A 16,992-nucleotide genomic window follows, 5' to 3' on the forward strand; every position below is an offset into this window, starting at 1 on the left:
TCTAAATCTAAATACAGGGAAGTATTGTTCTAGTACTCGGTATTAATTAAGAGTTAGCTTGATTAGTAGGACAAGAAACCACGAAGAAAAGTAAGAGAAAACAATATGAGAATTTTAATAAAAACCATAATTTGATTAGGGTTATGGTATCAACGTGCTGCAATGTATATCTTATATAATATGTAATATTTTAATTGTTCTAAGCAAGAGGCCTTAGCAAACTTCTAAAGGTGCAGCAGAATGATTTACAATAATTGAAAAACAAAATCTATGGTTTTCTTCCAACAACTTGTGATTTCACATTATATAAATTAAGGTGTAAAAAATTATTAAAGAAAACGGTTATTGAAAATGTTTACACTTTCAAAAACAAGCAACTTCACATAATTAGCAGCAGAACATATTGTTATATATACTATATTTCAAATCAGATGGGTTAAATGAACTTCGAGTCAGCAAAAAAGAGGCGGGACTTTTATTTTGGTAACGTCAAACCCGGAAATGTCCTCACGTTGTGGTGAACGCCGGAGTAAAAACACGTGTGAAACTTCACTTCATACAGATACAGCTGTTTGTGGTGTGTTTTTTTTACCGTTTTAAAGTGAATATCACTTGAAAACATACATTTCCGCCATTTAAACGAATGATAATCACCCATTTATAATCTTGTGAGTAGTCTGACGTGTCTGTGCTAGTAAAGTATAGTTATATAGCTAGTACAGCACCTCTTTTAATAGGCTTTTATAGCCTGCTTACTATCATGGCTGAGGACGCGCTGATGCTCAACATTTCCTCAGCTCCGGTAAACTTTCACAAAAACACAAATCGAAGACCTCTGTCAACAGCAGAGAAATGGGCACATGTGAGTCAAACCTGCTCCCTGTGTTGTTGCTGTCATTTTCATTACACCCTGATGTTATGTTACTCTGGTTTACACACAAGTTGCTTTCAGCCTGATTCTAAAGTGCTGTACCTTTTGTGTTGATGTTAAAGAAAAAGCGGGAATCAAAGAGGAAGGCTGTCTCTGAGCCCCAGGAGAGCAGCGCTTCCAAACAGAGGAAGATTAATCAAACTGGTCAACAGCACACACATAAGCAAAAGCCTCAAACCCCCAGAAGCCCCTCTCAGAGGGGTATTAATAGAGACACAGAGGAGAACGAGGACCAGGGAGAAAACTCTGCTGAAAAGTCCCCATCAAAGGTGAAAACATTTCCAAAGAAAGCTCCCGAAGAGCTTGGAGACCATGGCAGACCATTTATCAAGACATCGTCTCTCTTCAGAAACAACCCAGAGATCCCTGATGTCCTCCGGAAGATGCGACACATTTGAGCTTGTGTAAACTAACTGGGGTCTTTCTCAAAATTTGGCCTTTACGTGCAATTTACTTGTCCTTTTTCTCTCCCAGTCCCATCCTCATCTGGTACGAACAAACCTCAAAATCGCTTAAATAAATCGCTTCTGCGGCCTTTAGTCACACATTTCTTTCCTCATCTAAACTGTTTTACAGGTGGCAACGCTCCATAAGGTGTTCAATGTTTAAGATAGATGTTGCAAGCAAAGAAGAATGGACAAAAACAAAACTTTAAAAATTTGATTTATTTATATTTTTTCTTCCATTTTTCCTGCAAGGAAAACATTGGCTTATGGAATTCCAGTGGTTCAGTTCTTACAAGCGATGCAGCCTAAAGTCAAGGCAAGTCAGCCTAAATGTCTTAAACAACACGCTCAATATCAAGACTTTACCGACTGATCACATAACCATTTTAGTTTTATGTTTTCCTTATTTCTAGTTGGCTTAAAGTAGTACTTTTTTTTAAAAGGTTGTCATTTATTGATTATGTGTGGAGAAATTGGGGTCATTAGCAATCAGACATTAAACAAGGTATTGTATTATAATTAACATTCAAATAAATTGATAAAATACATTTTGAGTCAGAAGTAATGTTATCCATAAAATAGCTATTGCACCATTATGTGCATCAACTTTTGATGTCTTAAATTAAGTATAATATTTTTCCAGAGATCAGACGGGACTTTGGCTGTTGTGGTTGTTCCAACCAGAGAGGTATTGTATTAAATGATAGAAAACATAATTTTCTGATGTATCTGCATATTCCATTTATATGTACCCTTTTTATTTCCTTCCAACCTGGATCTGTTTCCGGTTGTCCTTCAGCTTGCCCTGCAGAGCTTTCAGATGTTTCAGAAGCTTCTAAAAGTGAGGATTTGCACTTTTGCTAAATTATTGTTCTGTAATGAATAATACATCACAGAACAAACCACTACATTTTCAATCTTTAAAAGTCACTCATTGTATTTATTCCTTTCAGCCTTTCACCTGGATTGTGCCTGGAGTTCTGATGGGAGGAGAGAAAAGAAAAGCAGAAAAAGCCAGGTTTACAGCACACACAGCCACACAAAATACATGCATCTACTGCAAGTGGTTTGAACTAGATTTCTGGTGATTATCCAAATGTAAAAGTATTGTATCCTGCATTACAGATCCATTTCCAATAGATTACAGAATTACTGCATTATACACTGTAGTTTATCAATCGGTAAGATTTTTTAAAAATACATTTATTAGGCAAGGACGCATTAAATTGTTCTAAAGTGACTGCAAAGACATTTAGAATTTTATAAAACATTTCTATTTCAGATAAACATCGTTCTTTAAACTTTAGATTAATCAAATAACCCTGGAAACAAATGTCAGTTTTGGGAGTAATGGCTGCTGAAACTTCTACTTTGTATTATTATTTTTTTTTCAACTTTAATGTATATAATATAAAATTCTAATAAATGCAGCCTTGTTGAGTGTAATAGACTTCTGTCAGAAACATTAATCTTAAAATCTTAATGACTCCACACACTTTTAATACTAGTCTATAGTTCACTCTGCACTGTCACTTCAGTCTGCTGTGTTTTTCTGTGTTTTTGCTTGTCTTTGTCTTAAATTCAGACTGAGGAAGGGCATTAATGTTCTGATCTCGACTCCAGGCCGACTGGTGGACCACATAAAGAACACTTTAAGTATTGCTTTCAGTGCTGTGCGCTGGCTCATTCTGGATGAAGCCGACAGGTCAGTCTGTTCGCTGATTTGAGACATTTTTAAAAAGGTCTCTGGGAAAATATTTAGAATGATCATTAAATAAAAGTTTCTACATGAGTTTTATCAGTATCGTTGTTATTTGTATTATGTATAGTGATTGTTGCTTAAGAACATTTTATATTATTGTAAATGATGAATTGAAACCATTCTGTTGATGTTGGCATGAATATAGACATGGTTGTTGATGGCATTGAAACATAAACATAAATTGTTTGCTGATTTGAACTGAGAATGAAATGGTGTGGTTTACATTAGAGCTGTAGCTAAAAAAATTTGTTAACCTTTAATCTGCTAATGTTTAATTTATTAATATTTTATTAATCCGATATTATACTACTTTTCTACAGTACTATTCAGATTTTTTTTTTTACCACTTTAAAGTGTAATTCATCATTTGACTGTGTGAAATACCTGAAAAATTGACAAAGAAATGTGTATTTACGATTAGTTCATCCATGCTGTTTTGAAGGACTCTGGATTTGGGCTTTGAGAAAGATCTGACTGTGATTCTGAATGCTCTGAACGCCACTGGACTTGCCAGGCAGAATGTGCTGCTTTCAGCCACGCTCACCGACGGTTTAACTCATCGTCCTCTCACTACCACTGTACAGAGTGTGTCTGGATGTAAAGGGAGACAGGGGCATAAGCGCTCGCTTTTAGACATACCGACTTCATTTCTAGTGGAGACAGACTAGGAGACTAGGATGAGCTGACAGGAGTTTTTGTCTCTCAAATCCAGTCTTTATCTTCTTTGCATGACAGAACAGGCTCTTTATTTTGAAATTATTGAGCCTCTTATAACACCTTCCTATTTCCGTAGTGCTTGGTGAGAATCTACATGTGTGTGCAACCGTTTATGCTGATCCTGTTCTCTTCACGTCCAGGACTGTCCCGATTAGCCAGTATCAGTATGAAGGAGCCCGTGAGTATCCATGTGTCAGAGGGGAGTGAGGAGACAGTTGAAGTGTGTCCCCAGGCGGCCCCTCAGGCTCTGTCAGACAGCTATGCGGTGCCTGAGAGGCTGCAGCAGCACGTTGTGGTGGTGCCCAGCAAACTCCACCTGGTCTGTTTGGCTGCCTTTATTCTGGCCAAATGTAAGGTACAGAACACCATATGTTAAAGCCCAGTTATTAACGCTCAGTGGTATTGTTGTGTTACACTGTAGATCACCTCAAGTCATTCCAGTTCAGCCTGGTGAATTATTAAAGCATTTTTTAATCTACCAAATAGGAGAAGGAACAAGCTGGGAAGTTTTACATTTTAAAATCTATTTTATTCCAGTGATGTTTTTTAGCAGCCATTACTCCAGTCTTCAGTGTCATTATGATACTTCAGAAATCATTTTAGTATGCTGATTTGGTGCTCTTCACTGTCACTTTTGATCAATTTCATGCATCCTTGTTGAAGAAAAGTATACATTTCTTTCAGAAAAGTCTGACCCCAAATGTTTGAACTGTAGTTCAGTTGTCGGTAACACTTTAATATAGGGACCAATTCTGTCTGTTAAATGCTGGATTAGGATGCCTATTATTAACATATTGGCTGTTTATTAGTACTTATAAAGCACATTTTATACATCCTTAATTCTACCCAATACACAAACTTAACAACTACCTTACTAATGAATTAATAAGCTGCAAATTAAGAGTTTATTCAAGCAAAAGTCATTGTTATAATGAGCATTGGACCTTAAAATCAAGTGTGACTCAATCGCCAAAATATTTTAACTGATAATCAGTGATGTTATTACTGCTTGAGCTTACGGTAGCAAAGAAAGTGATGTTACATGCACAGTAGCTGTCACTGGACTTCAGTATTTTATGCTGTTTTTGTACATAGTTTGAGCAGCAGCAGAAGCTGGTCAATTTCATATCCAGCTGTGAGGCTGTGGAATTTCTGCTTACTCTCTTTACTGCAATCCTCTGTGAGAAGCCCAGCACCACATCAACCAAACACGCCTCAGCATCCCTTAACTTCTACAGGCTTCACGGCAACATGACACAAGAGGTGAGACGATATGTGTCAAATCCCGTTATAATGATTGTCAAGGTTTTGTTCACAGAATGCAGTTTGGTTTTATTAGACCAACCTCTCCCTAAAGAATAAAGAATGATTTTATATATTGGGAATTAATATTGTGCAATGTTACAAAGATTTCAAATAATCTTGTTTTCAAATAATATTACACATTTTGGCAGGTTTTCAATGGATAGCCAAGTTTATATCAAGGCTTTTTAACTTATATTCCTTGTGAGTGCTTCAGAACCACTGTTTATTTGGGATTAAAAATAATTGTTTTCTATTATAAAACGGATAGTTCCGGTTGATTCTGATTGGTTGAGCTGCGTTCGAAGCTGTTATAAATTACACTATATATATATATAGAAAACTCTTTGAATGAGAAGGTGTGTCCAAACTTTTGGTCTGTACTGTATATATACACACACAGATATATAGATCAGTGATCAACTGTTTCTGTGGAACTACATTGTTTGGTGGAAGAATACTGTTTGTATTTATAGAATGGCACTTTATTTGCTCTGTTTTATTCTATGTATTATTACTACATATATTGAATAACCATTTTATAAAAGCCGCTTCACGTCGTGCCTAACAACGCCCCTCGACTTTTATGAATACACTGTAAACCACATCTTCTTGGGGCTTACTGCTTTATTTTAATTTATTTTGAAATTCTATTTGAATTTTATATTGTGATTGCAAACCTAGATTTTCAGCTTCCTTTAGTCCAATCTTCACTGTCTTCCAAATTCTGAAAAGATTTTAACAAAAAAACATAGGTTTGATATTAAATGTTTATAAATTAAAAAAATGTATTTAGTATTTATATACATGACCAACTAGTATGCATCTGCCCTATTTTAGCTTCACTTTTGTTATTGAGTCAGCAATTAAATATTTAAGTTTTACCTTAAGGCTGGAATACACTACACTTTTTTTGAACTATTGACTTTTAGAATATGAACAGATTTTAAATACAGTAGGCATCATTCACTTGCCGACTTTATGAGAATTTACAGAGAAAAAATGGGCTGAGGATCACATACTACTAGTCTTTTAAGTCATTCCAAGTACAGCAAAATCAAGCAGAAATGTTTATCTTATTGCTAGATGTGTGACAAATGAACACAACGTGTGTTCTAAAACGGAGTCAAAATATCAAACATGTTGATATCCTCTGACTTGATGGAGACATAGCCTAAAGGTAATAAAATCCCTAAATTGATGCAAAAATCTGAGCAAGAGTCATGTAGTGTATTCCAGACTACATCAACACATTAATGGAGCCCATGCGTCTTTTCTGCTAAAACGACCATGTCTTTTAAAAGCATCCAGAATCAGTAGCAACAGCACATGACATTAGGTTAGACCATCATGGTCTGGTTGACCGGTGGGGTCCGCCGGCCCTCGGCCAGCTGGCGTTCAGGCAACAGCAGCAGTCGGTGCCCTGTGGCAGTGTCAGGGGAACGGCATCCTGCCACTGTCCAGCCTGCACCCTCACCCCCACATAAATGGAGCTGCCGTGGGTCGCCCATATGGCACTGGAAGGGCAGGGGACTCTGAAGTCTCTTGGTCAGATGTATGAGAGAGCAGGTCTGGGTGTGGTGCTGGCCTGTAGTGTTATGGATGGGTTTGGTAATGGGACAGCACAGGCTGAGCTCTGGACGTCTCCTCGATGAGGAGAGCTGCAGGAGACGGGCAGCTGTTCCAGCACACAACAGATTGTGCTCCATACAGAAAAAGAGAGAGGAGCTGTCGGACATCCCATCTTCAGATGGGCTCTCATCCGTGTTTCTGCTTCATCTTTTGTTCTGATAAAAATGCAGATAGTTCTTTTGCTGAAATATTGTCTCGTATAACTTTGTAATTAAAGATAAAGCTCAGGTGTCTCTCTTTTGTATAGTGTTTGACCACCTTAAAAACATAACGCCAACTATTTCGTGAACTTTCCTGTTTCTCTCTCTTCAGGATCGCACAGAAGTCTTCCAGGAGTTCTCTCAGTGTAAAACTGGCATTCTGCTGTGTACGGTAAGTCATTCAAATTAGCACCATTTGTATGGTAGCTGCCCATGACTGCAGCCTGGAGCAGTGATTCCCAGCCTGGTTTATTCATACCTGAGGGCCAGAAATACATCAATTATATTATATTATATTATATTATAATTATATAATATATATTATACATATTATACGTTGTTAAAAAATTGATTAAATACCAATTAAAAGAGAAAAGATGCAGTTGTCCAACGGTTAAAATATTATAAACACATTTTACATTAACATGTTCAGTTACGATGTTATACATCATTTTGTGAGTAGTAATAATTTATATAAAATTTACGTCTAATTAGAAATTGAACACAGAAATATTACTGCAAAATGTAATTAATTATTAGCTTTTAATGAACTTGTGAACACCCTTTGAGGAAATTCTTCAAATGAAAATGACTCATAAATGAATTGATCTAATGATGTAGCTCACGTTACATCACAGTCAGTCAATTAAAAAAAAAGTTGAGCCTGACAGGTGTGAGAGTCCCTTTCCTCCACCTCCTCTTCTTCCATCTTGTCACTTTGCAGAAAGGCTCCTGGAGTAAATGAGTGCTTCTATTCCTGTTGACAGCCTGGCATGGCATTGTGTTGGTCTCCATCTGTACCAGCTCCAGAAACCTCAACTGAGAGTTTAGGCTAGTTTAGGTTGAGAGCTGGAGTTAAGTTAAATTAATTAATAAATAGTGTGGCATAGTGATTAAAGCTCAGGGGCCAGGGCTGGTAACCATAATGAAGAAGATACAGTCGATCAAGGTAGGAGCTGTAAATATCACTCTTGCTTTGAAATCATAACAGCATAGTGTGACAATAGATTTGTAAAATATACAGTTAAATATAAAATATTAAGTACTTTTATTTGGTTTTGTCATGAATATATAGTTTTAGTATTTAGTAATTTCAGTATTTAAAAACGTACACAAAAATAGAAATGTTGCACAAGGCAACTAACTGAAATAACTGAACTTTTTCCATCTGAAAATAATTTCTAGTAGTTTTAGCTGACATATCCCAAAATCACACTTTTTTTTTTTTTTTTTTTTTTTTTTTTTTAATGATGTCTGCTTAAGTAAATATTAAAAAATGTTGTTTATTTTCTCCTTAGGATGTGGCTGCGCGTGGATTGGATCTGCCTCAGGTTACGTGGATTGTTCAGGTTAGGTTTCTTCGTTTGTAATATCTCATAATTGCACATCGCTAGTGCAATGAACACTTTAGCCAGTTTAGTTACTATTACTGAACTGTTCAAATATCCAGTACTACCTTTTTTTTTTTCTTTCTTTTTTTTAAATGAATATCATCTTTCTTTCGCAGTATAACCCTCCTGTTTCCGCCGCAGAGTATGTTCATCGTGTGGGCCGCACAGCACGAATTGGAGCTCAGGGCAGCAGCCTGCTCTTCCTCACCCCCTCTGAGATGGCTTTTGTGGATGTGCTGGCCAATCACAACATCAGGTGTGCTGCCTGGCGTCTCATCTATATCACATTTACTTATCATTTCGATGAACACAGCAGTAGGGGAATGCAGGGCAGGTCACATCTGATGTATGTATGTATGAAGAACAATCCCTGACACTGTGATTAAAGTTTGTCAAAAATCCCTAGTCCACAATATAACAGTCAAAAGCTGGACTGATGACTCTGTGCCGAGGGAGAACACACACTCCCAGTCTCTCTGCGTGAGAGCAGAATGAATCTGTTCTGCTGGCACAAGGACTATGATATTTGGCTCACGTTACAGTTTACAGGACTAAAGGATGATCAGAAGGAGTTTGGTAGGGTTAGCAGGGCTCCATAAGGTTGAGCTAAACTATCTGAACCAGACAACTTACAATCAGGAAAATGCTGGTGCAGTTTATTTATTTCCCATTGTGTTATATATCTATGTATAATATCCATCTGCACCCTCAGTTTGTCTGAAATGAAGATGGAGGACATCTTGGCCAATCTGATGAAGGATGAGCGATTCAAAGTCAGAGGGAAATGGGACAGTAAGGTAACTTCTGACAACTAAGCCTTAAAAACAGTCAAAGAGTCAATGTTGACTTGTTGGACTGTGGATAACTGTTATAACTTTTGGTTGAAGATCGCATGTGGGTGAAAATGCAGATCTAGAGAACAGCTGTGGGAGAAGAATGGCTTTCTCTTTAGCTCTTTTTTTTTTCTCTCTCTCTCGACAATGAGAGCCGTCTGACAACAATGAGCGAATGTTTCTGCCAGCGCTCAGTCAGTCTTAATCCTGATTTAATGTCCTTTTCGGCTGGTTGTAATCCTCACCCGTGACACCCCCCTTATTAGCAGCCTCATTTTAGGGTCAGAGGTCATTGATGGGGAGGGGAGGTGTCATTAGTTTGTATAACCAATAATGTTTATGCTATGCTGTTGGTTTTAATTGGCTTTTATTATAAAAAAATTTTACCGCGTAATTGTTGGAATGCAATGCATTCATATTACTCAGATTTTTGTTTATCTTTGTTGTTTGTCTCTTTGTACTTGACTGTACAGAAATCAGCTGCATCTTTTGAGCAGGAGGTACGAGAGAGAGCCACCGTTGTAGAGACTGACTTTGAGAATTATGTTCATGCCAGTAATGAGTCTCTACAAACAGCGAAGTGCGGTAAGACAAAAACAAATTCTCATTTAGGATTCTACAGTTTTGCAGCCCAGCTAAATTTTCACTTTACTTCAAAGAAATTTAGCTAAATAGTAAATAGTTTTTTTTTTTTTAAACAACCATTTAACCTCAAAATAATAATTATTTCACTTGGTATTGCAATTGTGATGATTTTTGTATTCTACAAAAAATTTTTTATAAATTAAACAAAGTATTGAGTGTAAAATATTTTATTTGTACAGAGTTGAATAATAATAATGTAAATCAATTAATTAAATATATCAATTAATTGGATCAATTAATTCAAATGAAGCAATATTATTATTGTTAAAATAGGGTTTAAAATCCTTTATTGCCAGTAAAAGTGCTTGGAAAAGTCTGCTGTCTGCTGTAACTCTTTTTTTTTGGTCCTATAGCACTGCAGTCTTTCCTGAGAGCATACACCTCGTACCCCTCCAGTCTGAAACACATCTTCCACATCCGCAGCCTGCACCTGGGCCACGCTGCTAAGAGCTTTGGCCTGAGGGACGCACCCCAGGGCCTGGGCAGCTCCATAACCACTAATCCTGCCAACAGCAAAGACTCCAAGAAGGGCAAAGACAAAGCCAAGAGGTACTGCAAGTTTTCAGCAATTGGACAGTAATTTATGAATCTGTCAAACAGTTTGCGCTGCCAGATAGAATGATCTAGTTCTGCTTTTAGATCAGTTAACCCATGTTCTGTTTGATTGTACATTTTTCTTTGTAGGTTCTGTAACATCTTTAGGGTTTTCCACGTAAGGTTTGAAGTTGCGCTCTTTATTTCATTGTTTTGTTTACATTTTCCTTTGATTGTAATTAAAGGGAAGTGTTCCGATTAGCTCAATGTCATCTACACCCCACCATTCAAGTGTTTTTTTTTTTTAAGAAAGTAGTTACCGTAATACTTTTTTCAGCAAGGATGCATTAAATTGATCAAAATGTACAGTAAAGACATTTATAATATAAAAGATTTTGGATTTTTCAAAGATTTTTAGCTTTATCAAATCCTGGCTAAAAATGTTTTTGTTTCCAGAAAAACATTAAACAGCATCCACTGTTGTCAACGTTGATATTAAGAAATGTTTCTTGAGCATCAAATCAGTATATTAGAATGATTTCTGTGAGTAATGGCTGCTGAAAATTCAGCTTTGCCATAACGGGAATCAACTGTATTTTAAAAACATTAAAATAGAAACAAGTTCTTTTAAATTTTAGGAATATTTCAGTGTTAATACTTTTACTGTATTTTTGATCAAATAAATGCCATTTTGGTGAGCATAAGATACTTTTTTTAAATCATTAAAATAAAAAATCTTACCAACCCCAAATGAATGGTTCAAGATCAAGATGTTTCAAACCGCTACTGCAAAACCAGATTGAGTTATTAAACTGTAAAAAGAATAGGAATTGTTTAATTTTTAATTTCACTTTTTATATCAACTAGGTACAGAAGTGCTTTTGATGTTTCTAAGCAAGCCTAAATCTGGTGTTCAGCAAAACACAGCCTATGTGAAACCTCCAAAATCCTTTATTGCTTTTTTAAGATGCATCCACTTATCAAGTGTCACTTCTTGAAGAAAAGGGAGGAGAAACACTGCCTTTTAGCCATTTTGTAGGACGTTGAATTAGTGTAAATGTATCGTCACGGCTGCCCTGAAAATTGCCAGCATGGCTGCACTGGAGAAAAGCCCAGAGCTCACACACACACACACACACACACACGCACTCTTGGCAGCTGTGAGTCTTTCACTGCAGCAGAGCTCTTCAGGGTCAAAAAGGACTAGTCAAGTCCTGCCTTTACCAGCTGCAAGTTTTACCTTTCACCTCTGACACACTCATGTTTTCCCTTGTGTGATGCAGCAGCAGCATTATTCCCAAAGTATATCAGTTAGGACATCCTTTATAAGAGCTGTTTTTGTTGCTTTCTATACAGACTATACTCTTGTCCCAAAAAATGGTTTACTTTATCTGATAGCAGTCGTTGGCAAAAGTGTAATTTTTGACTCCAGACGAGGATGGTGGTGATTTGATTATGTGCTGATGATATGTCTAGTACATCGCAGTATAGTTGTTGGGCCACTAACTATTAGGTTTGGCCAGTGCTTGACACTGCAGGGTTATTAGTGGTCATTTCCCACAGGATTGAATGTGGCGCTTCTAGCGTGGGGTCTGGTTAGCAAAGGCCATGTCCAGACTAGCCCTCATGCATGGATGTGTTGGTGTAGGCCTTTCTTTGTGTGGTCAGATTCTCCACAGGACACTTAATTAAACCGAGCCAGAGCCAAAGAACGTCATCACTGTCACATAGTGAGGAGCTTTATCTGCATCCACGCGTTTAAATAAAGAATATTGACATATGGGCCTCTCCTCTAGTGTTCAGCACGTGTTTCATAGCTGACCCGCACATGCAGTGATCACAGTTCTCTTGTCAGACCAGAACTGTCATTTGAAAATTTCTGTTATTGTGAGTGTATTCTGCTGTATTTTACTTCCCTCTCTTTCATCCCACCTTCAGTTCTTTAGTGTGCCTTTGAGATAAAGGCTCAAACGCTCCTGTGTGCTGTCTCTGTGCTGTAAAGGGGGTGTCAGGTACAGTTTGGTAAAATCTGATGTTAAAGTTGCTTTACTCAAGGTTAGTGACACATTAAATTTAACTGAGTTGCACCGTTTTATTTCAGAGTGGAAAACAGACTCCCGGTAGTTGTTCTTTACACAAGATCTTACTCCATTGTCGAAGGGCTCTGTGTGTGTAGCTGCTTTCATTATAGAATGCTTTATATGTAAAACTATTAGGATAGAGCCCTGTAACAGCTTTAATAAAAAAAATATGCGACAGTAATTTAAAATGTAGTCAGTCAGGGAAGTGTTTCATGAATGTATTATGAAATTACTCTTATGAACCCCTCCACCCCAAGTCAATCAAATAGATTCACAAAACGCCACAAATTGGCTCATGGTTTGAATATGACTCGCTCCATTAGTGTCAGTCAATCATTGAGAATGGTTACAACTGATTTCAAGTCATTATCGTGCATGTCTGCTTAAAAAAAAAAAAAAACAACTTCTTTCTTTTTTTTTTTTTTTTTTTTTTTTTTTTTTAAAAAGAGTCTTACATCAGTCTTTTTACTGATACTGTTCAAATGACATTGTGTAAATAAGGATATATACACCCAATAACCAATCATTTTAATATTTGTTATAAATATTAGAATTTGAATATTTGCAATGTATATATTATTTTTAATACCATTATTAATTTATACAAAAATATTTTAAAGTTGCTTTTACTTTAGAAATGATTCTCTATAATGAATAAGTAGTGACATTCTTAAATGGTTTTATAGTATTTGTTTTTAAATTGATGCATAAATGTAGTTTATAGTATATTGACTGTGGCAAATATAGTTTATAATATTAAAATATTTATAATTTTATTTATATAAAAATAAATATAATTTATACTATATACAACTACAAGAGCTCCATAGTTCTGAATAACTGAAATCTCTGTAGTCTATATAACTAAAACACCTTGTCATCACAATGAAGAAAAGCAACTGTAACCATCTTTATCGAGTGATTTTGTAATTTGTCAGCTTAAAAAAATCTGGTTTAGATTTATTTTTATTTGTTTGAAGCTCTGCTCATCTTAGTCATTTCAGAATTGTTTATTAAATAGTTTTGTGGCTTCGTCTGTACATGTACACTTATTTATGGTACTATTGAGTTTTGACTTGAGCCACATGCTGGCTCAGACACTATAGGGAGAAGCATGTGTCTAACCACTAGTAATTGGCAGGGTGACCTGCAGCAGGACCTGTGAATGAAACCCATGGAGCGGGACAATGGGTCAGTCCCAGAGGAGCTGCCCCAGAGCAGCCGTAACGCACTCACACTCTCCCTCCACTGCCCAGACAACAGACAACAGCCGTAATGAACTTATCAGCCGTCATAGCTGACAGCTGACATCTATATTTACCAGCCATCGCTCAGTATAGAATATTCATGCTGCACTATGCTGATAGCACTTAACTGGCCAGTGCTTTGGCCCTATTAACATTTACCATTCCCATCTTATAAATTGTGTGTGTGACATCGCTGTGTTGTGCTGTGCTGTCTTGCGGTCTCAATCGAGTTTCGCCATCCTGTCAGGAGAGACTTCATTACAGCAGACTGTGGTGTACACTGTCCATGTCCAGACAAGATTTCTCTAATGAGCAGATCACACCAATATAAACATACACACACACACACTTATGGATATGCGACACAACAACAAAGACCTCTGGTACATGGGAGAGAGGCCATTACAGGCAACCAAAAATACACACACACACACCAGTCCCTCTGAGAGTTTAATTCTATTTTTTTTTTTTCATTTTGGAGGATGTTGTGTTAATATTTTATAGCTAATATATTTATTTTATTATATATATATAATATGGAGAATATAGTCTATTGTGCATGATCAATATTTGATCAAAAATTTAATAATGTGAAATTATTATGTTCAGTGATATAATTTAAAACAACTCTTTTCTATTTTAATGTTTGATTTATTCTTGTGTTGACAGTGGAATTTTTCTTCTATGTCTTCTATGTCTCATGATCCTTCAGAAATCATTCTGATATGCTGATTTGGTGCTCAAGAAGCATTTCTTAACAGTGTTGAAATCGGTTTAATATTTTGTAGAAACAGTGATGCAGTTTTTTCTGGATTCTCTGAAAAGAGTTTTTAAAAGAACCATTCATTTGAAATATTTATTTATTTTGTAATAAATGTCTTTACTATGACTTTTGGACAATTTGTTGCATCCTTGCTCAAAACTATTAATTAAATGTAATTTTTTTTTTCTAATCATCATCAATGACTGGAAAACTCATGGACGAGTCACAGAGATTTGTTGGTCAGAAAGTATAGAAGATCTTGTCTCTGTATCTGGATTTCCCGTAGGATGCAGGTTTTGTAGTAAAATAGTTTTTTATTTGTGTACCCGAATGCTTTGCGCAATTTGTAACTCTGCTTGAAGATCTCCCTCTGTACAATCTTTACCTCCGAGGAGAATTTAGATTAGATTTTAATTTTACCTAGCTGATGAATCACTTCTGCTGAGGCATGTATCATGTTTGACATGTCTGTCAGCATGTGTAAATACAATGACATTCTATGCTGTATATAATATACCATCTTCATGTATATCTACATGCTTCATATCCCCTGTAGGGGTCCCTGTAGAGCGCTCGGGGACCAATAGAACAATAACTGCTGTCTCATAGCCGCTCTAAGCCCCGGGGGTAGAGTGTGTCTTATGTCACCATGAGGTAGGTGCGTGTGTATTGGATCCTTAAGCAGCCCCATGGGGACAAAGCAACGCTTCATTCTCCAGAGTTATTGATTAGATAAACAGTCACTAGTTTTACATCAGGCCCCCGCTGCTGTCTACCAGCCTTTTATTGACGACAGTGGGAAATTTGTTCAGCCAGTGTCAAGCCAGCCAGTCAACTTGCCGCCTCTCTTTACAGAATAAATCTCAGATTCGGGATGATTGAAACATTCAGCTTTTTTATCATTGTGGTCAAGATGTTTATTTCCACCCTTTTTCCTTATACTGTCTTGGTTTTGGGAGGAAATGCTTTTTAAATGCACACAAGAGTGATAAGTTGATTTAAATGTTTTTCAGGCCTCCCAAGAAACTCACGGCGAAAGAGCGAGTGTCAAACTTAATGCGCTCAGAGTATCTCAGTGGGAGAGATGGAGAATCCAAGTCTAAGAAGAAGAGGAAAAAGAAGAACGGTCAAGCAGAGGAACAGCAATCTACCGCAGCATAAAGCGGAAGACTTTCGGAGAGATCCGAGGCTCTTTTAATGCTGAGGTCAGAGTCCTTGCAGCCAGCTGGATTCTCAGGGTTGAACACTCAGGTGTTTTTTTTTTATACAGAGTGACATTTTTTTCTTTACCTGTAACAAAGCACAAACACTCAGCAGTGTGGTCTGAGAACTTTCTTTTTCCGTCTGTGTCATGCGAATGGTAAAATAGACTTAATAGAGCAAAGTGCATACGGAATGTTTTATTGTTCACAGTCAGTTCACCTGTGAATGTATTATAAATGTGGTGCCATAAACATGACTTTTTACGCGATGTGATTTACAGAATGTTGTAGTACATTCACTTCATTTTTTTTTTTTTTATACAAGTGAATTATATTTAATGTGTGTTTGTTTTAATCAGATTTTGGGTTCTCCACAGGATTGAATCCAAACGTTTTGGCGCCTTTCATGTTGTACACAAGGTTATGAGAACACCGCATAAAAATAGCCTTTGTTAAACCTTTTTAGCTCATTTCCCTGGCTTGGTCAGGTAAATAGGGCTGGATATGTATGGAGGCTTACGCTGACCAGCTGTCCAAGCCTTGAGTCTGACTCTGCCGGTCACCAGCTGCTGTCTTTTGGCCGAGTCTTCGCTGCGAGCGCTAAAAGAAATTTGACCGGAATATTACGTTTCACGGTCGCTTTATTAGCGTAAAAGCCGCTTGTAAACATTTGATTGGTCTGTAATAATGAAACGCCTATTATGATTGGTCAATTAAACACACACAACTAACCACTTACCCAGATACGCTGGTTTCGATGTGAGCCTCCATACAAAAGGATTCCTCTGGCAGTAATGCATATGCTTATGTTAATTAAAAACCTAAATATTTATGTGAATGAGGGATGGGAGAGCAAGTCACAAACTGAGTGCAGGAAACAAACGAAAAAGATTTTGTTTTTATTGCAAAGCCTGAAGCGTTCACGGGCTGCCTGTTTGATGTCAAGCTGTAAAAATGAAATGTTTGCTTATTTTAAAGCTTATTATATGTACCATATATTCACAGATAATAAAAACTGTTTGAACAAGAGAACATCGAAGAATCAAGTACTACTACTGTTATATTTGACAAATTCACAGTCTTTATTTAGAAAAGTATTTTGGCGTCTGTTGAACCGGGTTGCAAACTACCCATGTACACAACACAATTTCCACAAAAACGGATTCATTTTCTTTCTCATTTTGAACAGGTTGTAGTGCCATAAGTAGTCTCATTTTTGCGCTGGTCTGTGCATTTCATTAGAAAAACTCTCGCTCAGCTCTGCCAACACCATCACATTAATTGGTGACAAAGTACATTTGTTACA

The 16,992-nt window shown here is 36.9% G+C and overlaps 1 pseudogene; it reads left to right on the forward strand.

Annotated features, from left to right (window-relative positions):
• The first annotated feature begins 525 nt into the window (after nt 1–525).
• LOC113049320 (probable ATP-dependent RNA helicase DDX31) lies at nt 526–16,895 on the forward strand (annotated as a pseudogene).
• Nucleotides 16,896–16,992: the final 97 nt, after the last annotated feature.

The sequence above is a fragment of the Carassius auratus genome, chromosome 30 (assembly GCF_003368295.1).
Source record: "Carassius auratus strain Wakin chromosome 30, ASM336829v1, whole genome shotgun sequence".
In the NCBI taxonomy this organism is placed as follows: domain Eukaryota; kingdom Metazoa; phylum Chordata; class Actinopteri; order Cypriniformes; family Cyprinidae; genus Carassius; species Carassius auratus.